Genomic DNA, 19,069 nt, shown 5'->3' with positions numbered 1-19,069 from the left:
TTAACTTGGGCCTATACTGCTTATAGATTGAGGCCTATATTGAGACAACATTATGAGAGTTTAGCATGACATTAGGGTTTGTCTTGTGTTGTGTCTAGCAGAGAAAATGGATCTATTGAATGATCAGGAATTTATCCCCATATTCATTGATATGTACAGGGAGCTGCCCTGTCTGTGGCAGGTAAACTACTCCTTTTATAACAATAAAAAAAAAATTGGCAGGCAGCGCTGGATCAATTGTTGGAATTTGTGAGGCCGCAGATCCCCACGGCAGACATCAACTATTTGAAGGCAACAATTGGTGGCATGAGGAGCACTTATATTAGGGAGCACAAGAAGGTCCAGGATTCCCAGAGATCAGGAGCTGCAGCAGATGACATTTATATACCCAGGCTGTGGTACTATGACAGACTGCATTTTCTGGCAGACCAGAGGAAACCCAGGCCAGCACTCTTCAGTCTTCCTTCAGCGCTTCCTTCCACCCCAGCTGAGGCTTCCGACGTCCAACCTGGGGCTTCCAGCCAGGAAGATGTGGATGAGCACAGCTTGAGCCAGGTATAGCATTGCTCAACATATTTCTTGTCCAAAAAATAATGATGTTAACTAGATGTTATGATTGATCACTATTTTCTGATTCAACAAAGTGTTATACATATCAATAGACAGTAGTGGCCACAAATGATTGTAACAATAAATTAAATAGGCAGGCAGCGCTGGATCAATTGTTGGAATTTGTGAGGCCGCAGATCCCAATGGCAGACATCAAGTATTTGAAGGCCACAATTGGTGGCATGAGGAGCACTTATAATAGGGAGCGCAAGAAGGTCCAGGATTCCCAGAGATCAGGAGCTGCAGCAAATTACATTTATGTACCCAGGCTGTGGTACTATGACAGACTGCATTTTCTGGCAGACCAGAGGAAACCCAGGCCAGCACTCTCCAGTCTTCCTTCAACGCTTCCTTTCACCCCAGCTGAGGCTTCCCACGTCCAACCTGGTCCTTTCAGCCAGGAAGATGTGGAGGAGCCCAGCTTGAGCCAGGTATAGCATTGTTCAACATATTTCTTGTCCAAAAAATAATGATGTTAACTAGATGTTATTATTGATCACTAATTTCTGATTTAGCAAAGTGTTTTACATATCAATAGACAGTAGTGGCCACAAATGATTGGGACAAGAATGAAAAATGCTGGGGTCAGAATGATAGTCTTTTCTATTTGTTAACATTCAATTTGCAACAGTCATGAGCTGAATGAATGTGTGATTGATGAACCAAAAACTAAAACTATGTTCCTTTTTCATACACTGGAAAGCCTCAGCCAGGAGGAGGTCGTGGAAAGTGGCAGCCAGGAGGTGGCGGGTGTAAGTGGAAGCCAGGAGGTGGCTGGGCCCAGTAGCCTGCCCGATTTCCAGGTCCCTCCCCTCCGCCTTCAAAAAAAAAAGGCCCAGGAAGAGAAGTAACCTGGAGGAGACTGCACTTGGGCTATTTCGGAAGGCTACTGCGGCCCTCAGAACCCCCCTAATATTCAAGAGGACTATGCCTGCATGGCAGCCTGTAAAATGCAGGAAATGGAGGAGGGCCAATGCCTCTTCTGTGAGGAAGTGATCTTACAAGCCCTAAATAAGGGGTTGAGGGGCGAACTCACAAGCCAAAGCCAGGTTTGTGAGTTCGACCATCGTCCTTCTCCTCCTCCTCCACCTCCTGCCACAACTCCAACACCGGAGTCACAGCCTGGAAGCAAGCGTGTAAGGAAGACAAGAGAGTGATGGCCTGGGTTCAGTCTGGTCTGACAAAAGACGCAGGCTGTTGTAAGACCACAGCCTGGGGACATATATGTCACCTACTGCTGTTCATGATCTCTCGGAGTCCTGGACCGGATTGTGCTCCCTATTATATGGACTCCTCATGCTACCAATTTTGGCTGTAAAATAGTTGATGTGTGCCCTGGGGTACAAAGGCTTCGCCAATTTCACCAGTTTATCCAGCGTTGCCTTCCTCTTTATTTTGTTATGACCCATAATAAATGGCTATTTTTTTTCACAAATACTTGCCTATGTGTTTTTATTCAAAAAGGACAGTTTGTTTATGAGTAGGCAGGTACATTTCAAAAATACAATGTCAATTAACAAAGGACAACAACAACAAACAACCTCCTTGAAGTTAATAATCGTGTTGTGGTAACTTGATACACAAAATTACAAAAATTATTATGGAGATCAGTAGAAAAAAAATATCCAAAAAAACAGGAGATCTTGATTAAAAAAGAAAAAAAAAATAAGTAAATCACTATAAAAAAAATAACAAAATGGCAAAATGGCAATCTTCATAAAAAAAAAAAAAAAAAAAAAAAAAACGGAGATCTTCATAAAAAAAATAAATAAATAAGTGGAGACCTTCATAAAAAAAAAAAAAAATGATCACTATAAAAATAAATTAAAACAATTATTCTGGAGTTCCAGCGAAAAAAAAAATGTATTCATGAGATCACAAGAAATAATAAAGAAATCACTTTGTCAGAACTCTGTGTGAATATCAGCTGAAAAATAACTTCATAATTCTAGCATTATAAAGAACAAGAGAATGCACTGCATTGAAAGATTGCAAAATTTGCAGCGTGACGAATGTGCTATCTCCATTACAAACGCTAGTTTTACCAGACCGAGCGCTTCCGTCTCGTACTTGATTCAGAGCATGCGTGGAATTTTGTGCCTTGGAGATGTGTACACATGCTCGGAATTTCCGATACTGGATTTTGTTGTTGGAAAATTTGAGATCCAGCTCTCAAATTTTTGTTGTCGGAAATTCCGACAAAAAATGTCCGATGGAGCCTACACATGGTTGGAATTTAGGACGACAAGCTTTCATCGAACATTTGTTGTCGGAAAATCCGATCGTGTGTACGCAGCATTAGGGTCCTTATACTTGGAACCAAGCTGCTTCCTGGATAGGGCAACATTTTTCCAGCTCTTGCAGTCATCGGCACTGACACAAAGTAGGTAAACTATCTCTTTCAGTGACTCTGTCCCCGCTTCGGCATGCCTTATGTGGCCATGGTGTTAGATCTTTGGGGGACTTGGAGAGCAAGGTAGTTTGCTTAGGGGCAGGTAGTATAAATAACCTATGTTCCTCCCCTTCCTATGCTGGTGCTGCCTGTAGATTTGTGTCTCCTCAATCTTTTTTGCTGCTTATCTCTCCCCTACTATGTGGCTCTTGCCTGTGGATGTGTGGCTCCTCCACCGTGTAAGCAGGTGCCTACATTTTATTTTTATATGTGTTGTACTGCAATGCCCTATGTTACTGCACTTTGGGTTTTGTTCATTTGTACAATGTATGTCATGTATCTAATTGCCTCTGGGAAAGGAAGGGTTACTTGCTCCTTGTATGGGAATCAAGAAGGAGATGATGTCGCTATGTGATTAAACTTTGCCTAATCGTTCTCCCCTTAGTGGGAACCCAATCAGGCTTTGCAGGACATGACCATTATGGACTTTAAGGACTTTTTACATGTTTGAGGTATTACCTATTATGGGCAAGAGCTACCAGGAGGCACTAGAGGTTAGGAAGAAATACTGAATGTGGGATGGTGGTAATGAGAACTGTGTTGAACTGTGAAGATGTAATGGATGAAGCATCTTTAGGAAAAGACAAATTCTGTTGTTTACAAGCTTTGCCTGCTCTGAAGTTTTTCAAGGATATAAATAAGGGGCAGCATGCAGGACATATCACATAACATGGACATATCAGGAGCCAAGACAGCATAGTGCCAGTGTCTTAAAAAGCTGTCTAGTTAACCCTTTGAAGGTTTGGCTATCATTACCAGTGACTACAATACTTGCTTCTAAGTGCAGTATAGCAGCCAGTCAGTCGGAAAGCTGAAGTGACTTAGCGTGGGTGACAGAGGTCTCCAGTAGCCATAGATGTGCGCAAGGGGTGTGCCAGGTGTGCCTGGGAACATCCTAATCACTGTGTGTGGTGTTGATCCCCCTTATTGCCTGGGCTTCCCCTGTGTTGCTCCCTCTTGCAGTGCTGCTGGCTTCCCTCCTCTCTTTTCCCCTCAGCTCCTGCGAGGGATGTTTCAGAATGCAGAGTGGAGGAAAGTGCTAGTAAAATTGTAAGTTACTATCCCCTTCCTTTTCTTTTCCTTTTACCACTTTTAACTGGAATTTGCTTATATATATATATATATATATATATATATATATATATATATATATATATATATATATATATATATATATATATATATATATATATATATATATATTACACTCTTCAAATGTGCTTGGTTAAAGGGCATGGTTTTCCCTTTCATGGACAAGAAAATAATGACGTTATGCTATGGGGCTGGTAGGACATTTTTTTCCAGGGCTGGTTTTTACTCCCAGTCTGGCCCTGGGAGCGGCCACTGATCCAGCCAAAGAGCCAAAGTTGAAACAGTGGTGAACTGGCCTCAGCCTTGGAATATTACAGAGTTACATTCTTTCATTGGATTATGTGGATACTACTTCAGATTTGCAGAAGGGTATTCAAAAGTGACCAAAGCCCCTCATGACCTGTTAAAGACTGATGTGTTCACTCAATGGAATCTAAAGAGGTCTTCCAAAAGTCCTTTTGGGGACCACTGGATTTTTGTATGTGAAGAGGCTTTCACTTAATTGAAGAAGAAGCTGACAGAAGCACCAGTATTAGCATATGCTGATTCCCAGAAGCCATATGTTTTCCATATGGATGCTAGCTTTGAAGAATTGGATGGTGTGTTGCATCAAGTGTATCTAGCTGGGTTTTGACCACTCCTCATTTTTCCTCACTCCACCACGCCATTCATTTTTCTTAATATGCACTGTACTTTTTAATACTATGTTATGTTTTTGTAATGATGAAATTCTATTTATCAATTTTTGTTTCACGTATTTATATATACTTATATTCAAAATAAATGACTTTTTACCTATTTTTGCTTTCATTGCCTTAAAAATCCCAAATAGGGGTTTTTGTAGATTTAGTTACATGATTATTTGTCCATTCCTATGGACCTAGTTTGTGCATGGGTGCACAGTCTTGTTGGAACAACAAGGGGCCATCCCCAAACTGTTCCCACAAAGTTGGAAGCATGAAATTGTCCAAATGTCTTGGTATGCTGACACCTTAAGAGTTCCCCCTCACTGGAACTAAGGGGCCAAGCCCAACCCCTGAAAAACAACCCCACACCATAATCCCCTCTCCACCAAATGATTTGGGCCAGTTCACAAAGCAAGGTCCATAAAGACCTGAATGAGCAAGTTTGGAGTCGAGGAACTTGACTGGCCTGCACAGAGTCCTGACCTCAACCTGATCAAACTCCTTTGGTATGAATTTGTACGGAGACTGTGAGTCAGGACTTCTCGTCCAACATCAGTGCCTGACCTCACAAATGCGCTTCTGGAAAAATGGTCAAACATTCCCATTGACACACTCCTAAACCTTGTGGACAGCCTTCCCAGAAAAATTGAAGCTCTTATAGCTGAAAATAGTGGGCCAACTCAATATTGAACCCTGCCGACTAAGACTAGGATGCCATTAAAGTTCATGTGCGTGTAAAGACAGGCATCCCAATACTTTTGGCAATAAAGTGTATGTGTCCAGCACATTCCAGGCAAGTAGAAGCAGCAGAGGAAGAAGTCCATTCCACTGCACCCCTGGACATGATTTGGCCTGAGTTCTTTGCTGCTTTGGGAGACTTCCTGTCAAAATGCCAGAAGGACACTCCAGCTTGTTCAGGGCTGGATATCAGAAACCTAAGAATCTTCTTGAGTAAACAGCCAGTGCCTACTGGGGAGGAATTTTACAAAGCATGGATGGAGCAGGCTATGCAGGCCCTAGAAGTGTGGGACCTGCCAGAAGCCCCAAAGAAGCAACACATCAGCGAAAGTTTGCGGGGAACTGCTTTGGAAGCCATTAGAAACTTGAAATTCAGCAACACGACGTGCACAGATTATGATTAGCTGGCTATGTTACAGGAAGGGTTTGGGTGGACAGAGAAAGCGCCTCTATCAATTCGAGCATGCTCTCCAACGCCAAGGTGAATGTCTGTCTGAATACATCACACGTCTGAACAAGATGCTTTACTGGATCGTGTTGAAGAAGATGGTACCTTCTGCCATAGATCAAGCCAGGATGCAGCAAATCCTACAGGGGGCCCTACAGTCTGCTCCAGTCTGGATTCAGCTGAAGACCTCAGTGGACGTTATGTCATTAAAATACCTCAAGCTCAAAGTGGTGAGGGAGGAAGAAGCCATGTGTGATGAAAAACGAGTTACAGTCCGGCCAGCGTTGGCACCGCTAGCTGGCGTCGGATCAGTAGGGGCAATGGAGCCCAACTCTGAGATATTCGCCCTCAAGTCTCAGATGGTGCAGATGATGGGGATGATAAATCTGCTGGCAGAAAAAAAAAATCACCAAGTCGCCCAATGAGAGTGTCACAGGGTCTAATATACCTTCGACTCTACCTGCTGCCTCTAGCGAGAAGCCAATAAACCAAGGAGTCTGCTACAACTTCAGAAAAGTGGGACATTATTGACAAGTGTGTCCAAGCCCGGTGAAGCCTGAAGCCCAGCGTCCACAACTGGCGGAAAACTTCAGAGGACCTCAGTGAATGAGAAAACCGAGTGCCCATCTACAGTAGCTAGCCTCAAAAGCAACGGCACAAGGAGGCCACGGCAGAAGTTCAAACCTTTCCAGAGGGCTCCTACTGTTGTCTCTGAGTGACCCAGTATTCCTCTTCCCTTGACCCACTCTGCTCAGCGTCAGAAAGTCAGTGCACACCAAACCCTCAGAGCTCAACGGAAGCTCAAGCAGGATCAGAATCCCCACAAAAAATTTGCGTGGATACAGGCCACAGGACAGGCTAAGGCTACCACATCTTGCAAGCTCATGGGACCTTCTTCTGTCGTGCCCATTCAAGTAGAAGGAATCTACACCAAAGCCCTCCTGGATACTGGGGCACAAGTGACCCTTCTCTACCAAGACTTCTATATTAAGCATCTTAAACACCTGCCGTTGCAGAAGTTGGAGGAGTTAGAGATATGGGGCATCGGGACCCAAAATTTGCCCACGACACCTATCTACCAATTAAGCTGACCTTTGACCCCTCCATGGCTGCAAAGACAGAGACGTTTGACACATTGACAGTGGTCGGTCCTCACCCACCAGGGGCCCACAAGAGTTCCCTGATCATAGAAACCAACATTGATCTGGTCAGAAGACTGTTGACCCCTCTTGACCTGGAGCCTGATGCTTCAACCACAGGTATACACCCCATGCTGAGACAAGCTTAGCAGTGTCTGGTGCAAACAGCAGAAGGCTCCAGCTGAAGGCGTGGGAAAGATATGGCGCTTAGACCAATGTGAGAAGGTATTAAAACTAGGTGAATGGCGTGTTTACAAGCATCAATCAAGCTCAATTGGAAGCAACCAGGCTCTATTATTGTCCTTGAATCTGACTACCAGGGAGAAGACACGGAGGTGGAGATAATCCCAGAAGTGATATCGACCAAAGCGTTGCAGCGAAAGTCACAGGACAAATCCGGTTAGTGTCCACAACATCACGGCCTCACCAGTGAAGATGCCAGCTCAGATGCTGCTGGGGCAAATTAATCCGGCTACCCCAGTCTCACTGTCTGATTTGGCGGGGGGAGCAAACAAGGAATTCCCTGTTGAGGAGTTCTACCAGAAGAACACTCCCCAGTCACCTGAATGTAAGGAAAGAGACAATTCTCTAAGAGTGAGTTTGATATAGGATGTGCAAAAAGTGCCAAACACCGGATTCGCCTTCAAGAAGACAAGCCATTCAGGGAAAGAGTCAGACTGATTCCTTTAGGGGACTTGGAAGACCTGCGTGAACAGCTAGCAGAACTGAAGAGAGCAGGTATCATCTGAGAGTACAGGAGTCCATATGTTTCCCCAATAGTGGTGGTAAGGAAGAAGAATGGTTCCCTGAGGTTGTGCATCAACTATCGGACGCTGAACCGAAGGACCATCCTCGACTAATATACCACCCCAAGGATAGAAGATGCCCTGCAGAGCCAGTCAAGGGCAAAGTGGTTCAGTGTGCAGAATTTGAGGAGTGGGTACTATCAAATTCCCATGCACCCTAAAGACTGGGAGATGACAGCTTTCATTACCCCCGTGGGGTTCTTTGAGTCTGGCGCTCCAGCCACATTCCAGAGACTGATAGAGAAAACAGTGGATAACATGAACCCGATTGAGGTGTTGATGTATCTAGACGATATTATTGTCTTTGGCAAGACCCTGGAAGGAGCATCTGGAGAAGGTCCCGAAGAGACTCCATGAAGAGGGGTTGAAGCGGTGCCTGCAGAAATGCCAGTTTTACCAACCTTCAGTTAACTACCTTGGCCATATTGTGTCTGCTGAAGGAGTAGCCACTGACCCCAGAAGCTGGAAGCTGTCACCTCCTGCCCGAGGCCTACCAATGTGACAGAGCTTAGGTCGTTCTTGGGATTATGCTCCTACTACAGGAGATCTGTTGAGGGTTTCACTAAAATAGCTCGCCCACTTAATGAGCTATTGAAGAGTGAAGATGAAGACGACAACTCAGACCTAATAAAATCTGTCAGGCCATCCGGAGGGCCTATTAAGCCTTGAGAGTGGATTCAAGAATAGTGGATTGACCAGTATGAAGAGGCTTTTCGGTAACTGAAGTGGAGCCTAACAACTACTCCGATCCTGGCCTTTGCAGATCCAACCAAGCCATATGAATTCCATGTTGATGCCAGCCAAGATGGGTTAGGCGGGGTGCTATACCAAAAACATGATCCGCACCTGTGGCCTGTTGCCTATGTGAGATGAAGCCTGGCAACTGCTGAGAAGAATTATCTCACGCACAAACTAAAGTTTCTGGCTGTGAAGTGGGCAGTGGTGGATAAATTGAGTAATTACCTGTACGGTGCAGGATTCATAGTCAAAACTGATAACAATCCACTCACATACATCCTCGCCACCACCAAGTTGGATGCCACCGGTAACGTGATTGGCCGCCCTATCGGGATTCACCTTCAGCCTGAAGTACCGTCCGGGGGTCTGGAACAAAGATGCGGACACTGATCAAGATGACCCTATGGTTCAGGATATTCCCCTGAAGAATGGACTCAGCTGACACCTGAAGGGATGTGAGCCCTATGTCAAGGGGCAGCACATCAAGTCGGAGGTGGGTCAAGAGACGAAGACATTGGGGTCTCAGCGGATGGTGTCCCCAGATGTTACTGTAACATTACTCAAGTTGGGGATGAAGGTCTGCCCAAGTTCTCCAAGAAAGACTTTAGAAAGAACCATATGGAAGACTCTTTTTGCAGCCTGGCATTGAAGGCCTTGGAGAGCCAATGTCCTGATTCACTACTTAATAACTCCCAAAAAGAAGCCCTTCTGTTGCACAGACAGTGGGATCGGTTGCAATTGTGCAACGAATTGGTCTACCGAAGGGGCCCCTCCAACGAAATGGCAGTTGTTCCTGCCTAGGAAACATAGAGAGACAGTGTTGACTACCCTACATGACAACCATGGCCACCTAGGGCCTAAGAGGACATTCAACTTAGTGAGGGACAGGTTCTACTGGCCCTGCATGCAGTCTGAAGTCGAGGGCTACAACCATTCATGTATAAGGTGCATACAGAGGAAGACTTTGCCCAACTGACCTGCCCCAGTTGGCCATCTTCAGAGTCAAGGACCCATGGAGCTGGTGTACATTGACTTTCTGTGCCTGGAGCCTGACTTGAGTGGACAAGGTAACATCCTGGTGGTGACTGACCACTTTACTAGGTATGCCCAAGCATTTCCCACAAAAGACCAGCCAGCATCCACTGTGGCGAAGATCTTAGTGGAAAAGTTCTTTGTACATTTTGGCCTGCCTCTTAGATAGGCTTGGAACTCTCACTTCTGAACAAAAACAACACTGAAGTAAGCATATAGCTGCCATTGTGCATGCCTACAACAGCACCGCAAAAGATGCCACAGGCTACTCCCCTTACCAGCTGATGTTTTTTGATGGGAGGCTTGACTGCCAGTTGACTTGGCCTTTGGCATGTTCCTAGACCATACCTCAACGACCTCCCACAGAGGATATGTGGACCGCCTGAGAGGAAGTCTGAAAACAGCCTATGAGAAGGCTCAGGCTGCCCCAGAAGCCCAAGGGCAGCAAAACAAGAAAAACTTTGCATTCTGGGTGCGAGTACATGATCTGCAGCCTGGTAAGAGTACTGCTGAGGAACTTGGGTGTCCCTGGAAAGCACACGTTGGCTGATTGCTGGAAGTCACAGCCCTATATCATCTGTAAGCAGCTTCCAGGGCTGCCAGTGTATCAGATCCAACCAGGGAAGCACAGGCCCCCTAAAGACCTGGCATCGCAATCACCTGCTGCCCCTGTCAGAAGCAGTTTGTGTGCTGCAACAGCCAGACAGCCTACCCCCACGGCCTCACGGAGATCCAGGTTAAGTGACTAGATCTCAGCCTGTACCCTTGAATGCAGATGAGGAGGACAGTGAGGACGAAGAGATGGGAATAGATTGGCTGTGGCTCAACTGTCAAAGTCTCAAACAAACAAAAAATTGGGGGGCACACCCTAAACATACATTTCTAAGGTTGGTGCTGCTATAAAGACCAATATACAAATTCAACATATAAATAGTGCATACATACACAAAAAAGGTTGCTTTTCAAATCCTGCAAGGCTGCTTAAAAACTCCTGCTCTTAAGTAAATATGGGGATTTACTCACACCATATGGCCATACCAAGCTTAAGCCTGTTAAGACTGTTAAAGTCTGCTACCCCTTCTTCTCCTTCTCCCAAGGAGACAGATACTGGAATCCTCAGGCCGGAGGCTCCTGAATTTGTATTTTAAAATCAACCTCTGGAAGATCCTCAAACTTCCCTGATGGCAGAAGATTCCAAATACTTTCACTCTTCCATAGTGGAAAAAGAAGGACCAGTTGTAAAAGAGAAGGAATCCGATGTACAGTAGGAAGAGTTAGCTGTGCATGAAGAAGAGGCTAGTGTGCCTATAACGCCTGACCCCAGAGAGCAGAGAGAGAAAAGAGTTATTCGCCCACCCAAGAGACTGACTTATGATGGTTTGGGTGAAAGTTCAGAAGAAGTAATTCTCACCTCTCAACGGACTCTTGATACACCCAACTATAGATTTGGTGGAGGGCGACCCCCACTCACCCCCTGGCATATCTAGGTGGGCCATCCCAATACCGGTGGCTTGTAGGTAGGACAACCTTCCTTCCTGGGATAAGTGATGGGAGGTTCCTCTGCAATATTCTTATGCACATGCTACCTGTTTATATTCTTACATGTATTAACCTGTTTTTCCTCCTTATGTATCCTGAAAGCATATTACAGGGCATGGACTCTTTACCTCCTTTGGAGGACCAAAGGTTCTTCGGTGGGGGGAGTGTGTAGCGGGTGATGCTCAGCCCACTTGTACAACCAGCCACCACTGCAGCCGGACACACAGGCAGTGGTGCTGACAGACTCTGAAGGACACACAGGCAGAGCTGCAGCTGTGGGGGATTTCCTCCCCCTCTTTCTCCTCCTCGCGCTGGCACTCATCTAGCCAGCCTGGCCCACCGATGCCGCTCCTATTGGCCATGCTCAGGGCCAATGAAGGAAAAGCAGAAGAGGATCTTGGGATATGTAGTTCTGAAGACAGGCGGCCCTAGGGAATACTCCAGCAGGGAAACTGCAGCCCCCAGCATGCCATGGGAGAGCTGGGACATGAAAAAGTAAAGGGGGCTACCCAGGCAGACCATGAGGCGACCAGGATGGATGGGCACGCTACTTCTTGGCTCAGTGGTGAGGGCGCTATTAGAGAGAGCAGAGAAGAGGACCAATCGATCTTGCCCATGGTGTGGAGCGATCGCTACCAGGACTGAGTGGTGACCCTCTCAGCCAGCCAGCTTCACCTCAGACATCGCTGGGTCTTCCTGTTGTCAGCTGGGCATTCCTGAAGAGCCTGTCCCAGGACATCTTTTCCCTTTGGCCCTGGTATCGCTGGATTGGTGAGCGGGCAGTAGCCCATCTTGTGCAAACTACTTCACTGCAAAAAAACCATGGTACAGATCTAGTACAGCAAAATATATACCAATCTCTCAGCGGTACTAATGATTAGGTAGCCTGGGGTCTAGACTTCACCCATTCTCTCCAGATTTTAGTGAACTTTGTAGGACATTTACGGCTCATATAGATGAGTTTATAAACCGCATCTATAGTTGATCTCCATTGTGAAACAGTGGGAGGATCCGCCTGTTTCCATTTAGTTAAAATGGTCTTTCTGGCATAGAAAGTTGTGTAAAACACAAACAACTGTTTATGCAGAACTGGGTTTACGGTATCACATATTCCCAAAGCAGCACACTAGGATCGAGATCCACATTCAAGCCACTCACCATATTAATTTCAGAGACTACATCCTTCCAAAATCTCTGCATCAACAGGCATGACCAAACCACATGTATGAATGTCCCAACGTGAGTGAGACATTTAGGACAGCAGCTAGATTGGGTTGGATAAATCCTGGAAAGTCTCTGAGGGGTATAATATGCTCTATGTAAGAACTTTAGCTGGGTAAATCTATCTCGAGCAGAGATCATTACGGGAATAAACTGTTGGATTCCCTCACTCCAATCTTCCGAATCTAAAGAAGGAATGTCCTTCTGCCAAGTTGCAAATAGCTGGGTATTTTTATCAATATCCCCAGAGGAGATTCACAGATACAGGGACGAGAGGATCCTATCAGCATAACTAGAAATTAAAAAACTCTCCACAGAGTGGGATTTAATCACTGGGATCTCAGGGAACTGGGATTGTACCACATGCCTCAGCTGCAGATATTGGAAGAACATCCACAAGGGTAGATGATAAGTAGATTTAAGACTATCATAGGACAGTAGCGCACTCTCCGGAATAACGTGTTGCAATTTAATGATGCTGTGTCTCGCCCAAACAGTAGGATCAGAGATCGATCGAAGATGTGGTAATCGAGGGTTACCCCAAAGTGGAGTATGAGGGTAGATATCATGTGGGCTGCCTACGAACGTAGACATCTGTACCCACACCCTGATTGTAGTAGTCATTGGGACAGTTGTATTGATATGTGCCTTTGTGCCCCTAAACACTAGGTTGCTCAGGGCAGAGTAAGAGCCCAAAATAGCTGCTTCTAGGTTGACTGCCGGATTAGACCTGGGCTGCTCAAACAACCATCGCACTGTCACTAAAACAGTCACCCAGTAGTACTGGCAAAAGCAAGGTAGTGCGAGCCCTCCCACGGTCAACGGTAGTTGCAGGGTAGTTTTTGCAATTCTGGGCATTGACCCAGCCCAGATAAAATTGGTAACAACTTGGTCTAATTAAGCTAAAAAGGAGCTAGGGATGGGGACAGGGTGTTACGAAAGACATAAAAACTTGGGGAGAAAAGTCATTTTTAAGAGCTTAATTCTTCCCACTAGGGAGAGAGGTAGTGACTTCCAGGTCTGACATTTAAGAGTGAGTTGATGCAAAATCGGGTAGGCGTTATCAGTGAGGTATGCAGAGAGGGAGTATTGGATCTCAACCCCTAGATATCGAAATTTGAAGACCCAGGACAGTGGGGATGGGTGAGGGAGGGGAGGGTAAGGGGATAAAGGAAAGAACAATGATTTACTCCAATTGATCTTGATGCCTGAGAAAACCCTAAAACGGTCTATAATAGCCAGAGCCACATCAAGGGAGGCTGAGGCATCAGGTAGATATAACAGAGTGTCATCTGCATATAAAGAGATTATTTCCCGCAGGGGGCCCACCGACGGTCCAGGTACAAGCGGGGAGGATCGTAGCAGAATAGCCAGGGGTTCCAGTGTCAAGGCAAATAGCCCAGAGGACAATGGGCAACCCTGTCTAGGGCCCCTGCCAAGAGCAAACTGTGGGGATAGGATACCATTCATTCTGACTAGCTGTGAGGCACCTATAAAGCAGCTGTATCCAGGCAATAAATTGGGGACCAAATCCAAACTTTTTTAACATTTGCCACAGGAGGGCCCACTCGACAGATTTGAAGGCCTTCTCTGCGTCAAGTGAGGCTACAATCCCGGTAGAGGAGGCATCTTTAAGGTGGTCAACAATAGTGTAAAGTCGATGGATATTAATATCGGTACCCTTGCCAGGCATGAACCCCGTCTGATCTCCATGTACCAAAGACAGGATCAATGAATTAAGGTGATTCGCAAGTACCGTGGTAAATAGTTTGGCATCCACATTTAGCACGGTGATCGGACGGTAGGACGCATATAGCTTTAGGTCCTTCCCCCGGCTTGGGCACCACAACAATCACCGCTTCTCTCATGGAGGAGGGGATGGAGTCTGTCTCCAACACTGTTTGCAGCAGAGCATGGAAATGGGATGCTATATTGTCAACATGAGCCTTGTAGAATTCGGCCGGTAGGCCAACAGAGTCTGGAGTCTTTGCCGTCTGGAGTGAGGAAATCGCAGCCTGGATCTCTTCATAGTGAAAGGTGCATCAAGACATTGGCGAGACTACAATGAGAGTTCTAGAAAATCTATAGTATCTAGGAACCCAATCAAACTGTCAGTGTCGTAAGAAATTCTGGAAGAGTATAGGTGTTCATAAAATGATTTAAACTGAGCATTGATCTGGTCAGGTGTGGAGTGACGTGTTCCATTAACACTGCTGATATGGGCAATGTGAGTAGTATGAGAACTTTCTTTAGCAAGGCAGGCCAGGAGTCTACCCGTTCGTTCCCCCTGTTCAAAAATCCTTTGCGTTTGAGACAAAAGGATTTTCAGAGAGGCAGTGGTTCGAGGAACCGCTATTTCCTTATATAGGACTTTCAGGTCTCTACAGATGTCAACCGACCTAGTGGACACATATTGAGCTTCCAGCTCTCTAGCTCTGTTTTCAGCCTCTTCAAGAGTCTGGGATGACTCCCTCCCAACCTTCCCAATAATAAATTGATTTTGACCTCTAGTGTGGGCCTTAAAGGCATCCCATACCACAGCTGGGTTTGCCGTACCTAGGTTACGATGGCAGAAGTCTGTTATTTCAGAGGCCATCACCGGAGCCACTCTCTCATCTGACACCCGGAATCAAGATAGGCGCCAGAGGCAGGGACTAACTGTGTTATCTGTCCTAAGCTTTTGAAGCACAGCGGCATGGTCTGAGACACCACGGGGCAGAATGGAGACAGCAATAGCATGAGACAAGAAGGGGTTGCTTACATAGATAAGATCTATACGGAATAAGGAAGCATAGGAGCTAGATTGACAGGTAAACTGACGTTCTGTCGGGTGTCTCCAACGCTACATGTCACACAACCCATACATTTCCGCCCATCGTGACAGGGGAGAGTCTACACCGGAGCCAGAATTAAGTCTATCAGTGGTGGGGTTAGGAGGCATATTAAAGTCACCCCGCCAATACAATAAGTGCGGCTGGATACTGGGCCACAGTAGGTGTTAGCAGGTGGAGGGATGTATAAACCCACAACCACCAGGTCAAGGTGATTACAGAGCGCATGGATCACTACACGTCTTCCCTCAGCATCCAGGTGGAGATCAAGCAGGTGAAAATGCAGGGATTTATGAACCAAAACACTGACTCCTCTCGAATATGAGGAGTAAGTGGAGTGGTAATAAGAGCCAACCCAAGATTTTTTAAGTGCAAGCGTTCTGCTGCCCACCAAGTGGGTTTCTTGCAGAAAGCAGATATGAGGGTGATATTTTTTCAAGTAAGTAAAGACAAGGGAGCGTTTAATCTTAGAGTTCAGACCCCTGACATTCCAGGTAATTACGGATATAGATTCCATATCGGGCTTGGGGTATAGATAAATGTACTCCTGAGCTCCACCTGAAAACCTTGCATAACAGACATAGAATATAGCATAAGCGTCAAGTAACAGTTTAGTGAGGGGGCTGAGTAAAGCCACCCCTGTTGCCCCAGCAGAGGTAGAACAAGATTGTGTGCCTGATAAGGAAAGGCGTGATAACAGAAAAAATGTTTGAAGACAAAACTATCAAAACCCCCCCCCCAAACCAGGGTGCGCTCTGATCCCATAACCAAACATGGCAACTGCCAATTGGGGAAGTGCATCATGGAGCACCAGAGATGATAGCATTAAGAAGCTATCGCAGTTCAAACCTAGGAGAGTCTGCCTGTAAAAAAGGGAAAAAAAAAAAGGATAGACTATTCCTGCAGAACAAAGGTTCACCCAGTGAGTTCTGGGGGCATAAAACTTGAAACGTGTTGCAAACATGAACAAGGCCTGTCGGGTGACAGTGAGAGCTGCATGGTGAGTAGGCTGGAAGAAACTCCAGAGGCCTGTAACAAGGACAGCCATGCAGGGATTCAGGCCTCACTTAATCCTCCAAACAAGAGGTTGGTTAGCGTAAAGCATCGTGAGGGCCACGATAGAGCCCAGTCCTCGTGAGGGCCGCGATAGACCCCAGGCAAATAAAGGAGCAAAAGAGGTGTTCAGCCTCTAGGAAGAGTACCCAGCCATCTAGAAGCATCTTCAGGGGATGTAAAGAACCGGACCATCTCCCCATCTTGCACCCGCAGCTGGGCGTGGAAAAGTATACTGTACTTCACCTTTCTGTTCCGGAGATTGAGTTTAACTTGATCAAAGGAACGACGTTGTTTATGGGTGTCGACAGAGTAGTCCAGGAATATCATCAGTTTGGTAGCCTCATAGGGCAGAACATCAACCTTCCTGGCCTCTCTCAACACCATGTCTCTGTTCTGGAAATTAAGGAGCTTCAGTATGAAGGTGCGTGGTGGGCTACCCGAAGGGCCAAGTGTCGCAGGCATCCTATGCACCCTCTCTACCACAAAGTGGGCCAAAAATAGGGTCTGAGGGAGCAGGGAATGAAGTACCGACTTTACCTTAGTTTTTAAGGAGTGGAGGTCCGCCGTGTGATCTTGCAGTAGGTCCTTTCACCTGGCGTTCCACCTCCGCCACCCAGGTGCGGGCCTTATCCATATCTTTGCGTATAAGAGCCATCTCCATCTGTAGGTAATCAATTTTCCCGGTGAGGGTTGATTTTCAGTCGGTGATCACCTGCATAAAGGGCAGTGATGTTATTGTGTTCCAGCAGTGCGGGCTCATCATCTTCCATTTGCGACGCCATATTGGAGCTACTGGCAGGAGAGGCTGGCACACTGTTCGGGGAAGGCAAGGGTTTTCCAGGCTTCTTGGAGGCAGATGCCTTTCTGCTTTGGTCATACTACGCCTGGTAGTCTAAGCGGGTAATAGCGGTAGGTTTCGATGAGCGATCTTTAGGGAAAACAACAGGAAATGGCAGACAAAGCCGTAGCTCTCTTAAGGTACTGCTGCTTCGGATGCCATCTTGGACACGCCCAATGTTATACTGCTTAATGCAAAAGTTTGCCATAGTTAAAGGGGTTGTAAACCTTCATTTTTATTGATGTGTAAATGAATAATGGGTTGTAAACCTTCATTTTTATTGGTGTGTAAATGAATAATGGGAACACCAGCGACGTTTGTACTAGGTGGCGGCCAATATTCACTTTTTTTTTAAGCATCGGTATCGGTCACAAACTTATGTCGGTAAGTTTGGTAACCGATGTTACTGATATTGCTTCAAGGGGTTGTACCCGGGTGATGCCTGCAGCTGCAGGCATCACGTCGGTACTGTTCTTTAGAGCGGACAGTCAGCTTTCTTGTAATAATAACCAATGCGGCTCAGCAGCCGCTCGGCTGTTATTACAAGCAGTGGGAGGGGACATCCCGCCACTCCGCCCAGGTCCCCCGTCCCACCAGGAGGCCCGAGCAACCAGCTGGCACGTCCGTCGGCTGGCTGAAGACCTGAAAAAAGCGAAATCTGGCTTTGTTCGGGTCTCAGATCTAGTAATCTGGAAGCGATGTCATGACATCGCATTCTGGATTACTGGCATCCTAAAGGCGCCAGTTTTAAAAAATAGAAAGTATTCAAAAACACGGATCTTGACGTTTTGAATACTTTGAAGTGCAGAGGAGGGGTTTGGGGTCATATAGACTCCAGATCCCTCCATAAAGAGTACCTGTCACTGCCTATTACTGTCACAAGGGATGTCTACATTCCTTGTGACAGCAATAAAAGTAATTAAAAAAAAAAGTAAAAGGGCGGTGTCAAAATAAAAAGTTTAAATCTACAGAATATCGACACCTGATAGGTAAGGATGAGCTTAGGCGTGTTCACAAGTCCACATGCCTGCGAGGAAGCTGACACTGCGCATCGCTAATCACACGCAGTGAGAGCATTTCCCAATCCGGGGCTGCACAGATCGGGAAATGTCTCACTACCTGTGATTAGCGCTGCGCAGCGTCAGCTTCCTGGCGGGTAAGGATGAGCTCAGGTGTGTTCGCGCACCCCACGTGCAGAGCCCACCAGGAAGTCGGCACTGCGCTGCGCTAATCACAGGCAGTGAGACATTTCCCGAACTCTGCAGCCGCGCATTGAGACAATGTCTCACTGCCTGTGATTAGCGCAGCGCTGACTTCCTGTCGGGGTCTGCACGTGGGCTGTGCGAACAAGCCTGAGCTCATCCTTACTGGCGGGCATGTGGACTTGTGAACACGCCTGAGCTCATCATTACTGGCGGGCATGTGGACTTGTGAACACGCCTGAGCTCATCATTACTGGCGGGCATGTGGACTTGTGAACACGCCTGAGCTCATCCTTACTGGCGGACATGTGGACTTGTGAACAAGCCTGAGCTCATCATTACTGGCGGGCAGGTGGACTTGTGAACACGCCTGAACTGATCCTTACTGGCGGGCATGTGGACTTGTGAACACGCCTGAGCTCATCCTTACTGGCGGGCATGTGGACTTGTGAACACGCCTGAACTGATCCTTACTGGCGGGCATGTGGACTTGTGAACACGCCTGAGCTCATCCTTACTGGCGGGCATGTGGACTTGTGAACACGCCTGAGCTCATCATTACTGGCGGGCATGTGGACTTGTGAACAAGCCTGAGCTCATCCTTACTGGCGGGCATGTGGACTTGTGAACAAGCCTGAGCTC

The sequence above is a fragment of the Aquarana catesbeiana genome, linkage group LG02, assembly GCF_042186555.1.
Source record: "Aquarana catesbeiana isolate 2022-GZ linkage group LG02, ASM4218655v1, whole genome shotgun sequence".
Lineage (NCBI taxonomy): Eukaryota > Metazoa > Chordata > Amphibia > Anura > Ranidae > Aquarana > Aquarana catesbeiana.
Note: the sequence above shows the minus strand (reverse complement) of the source record.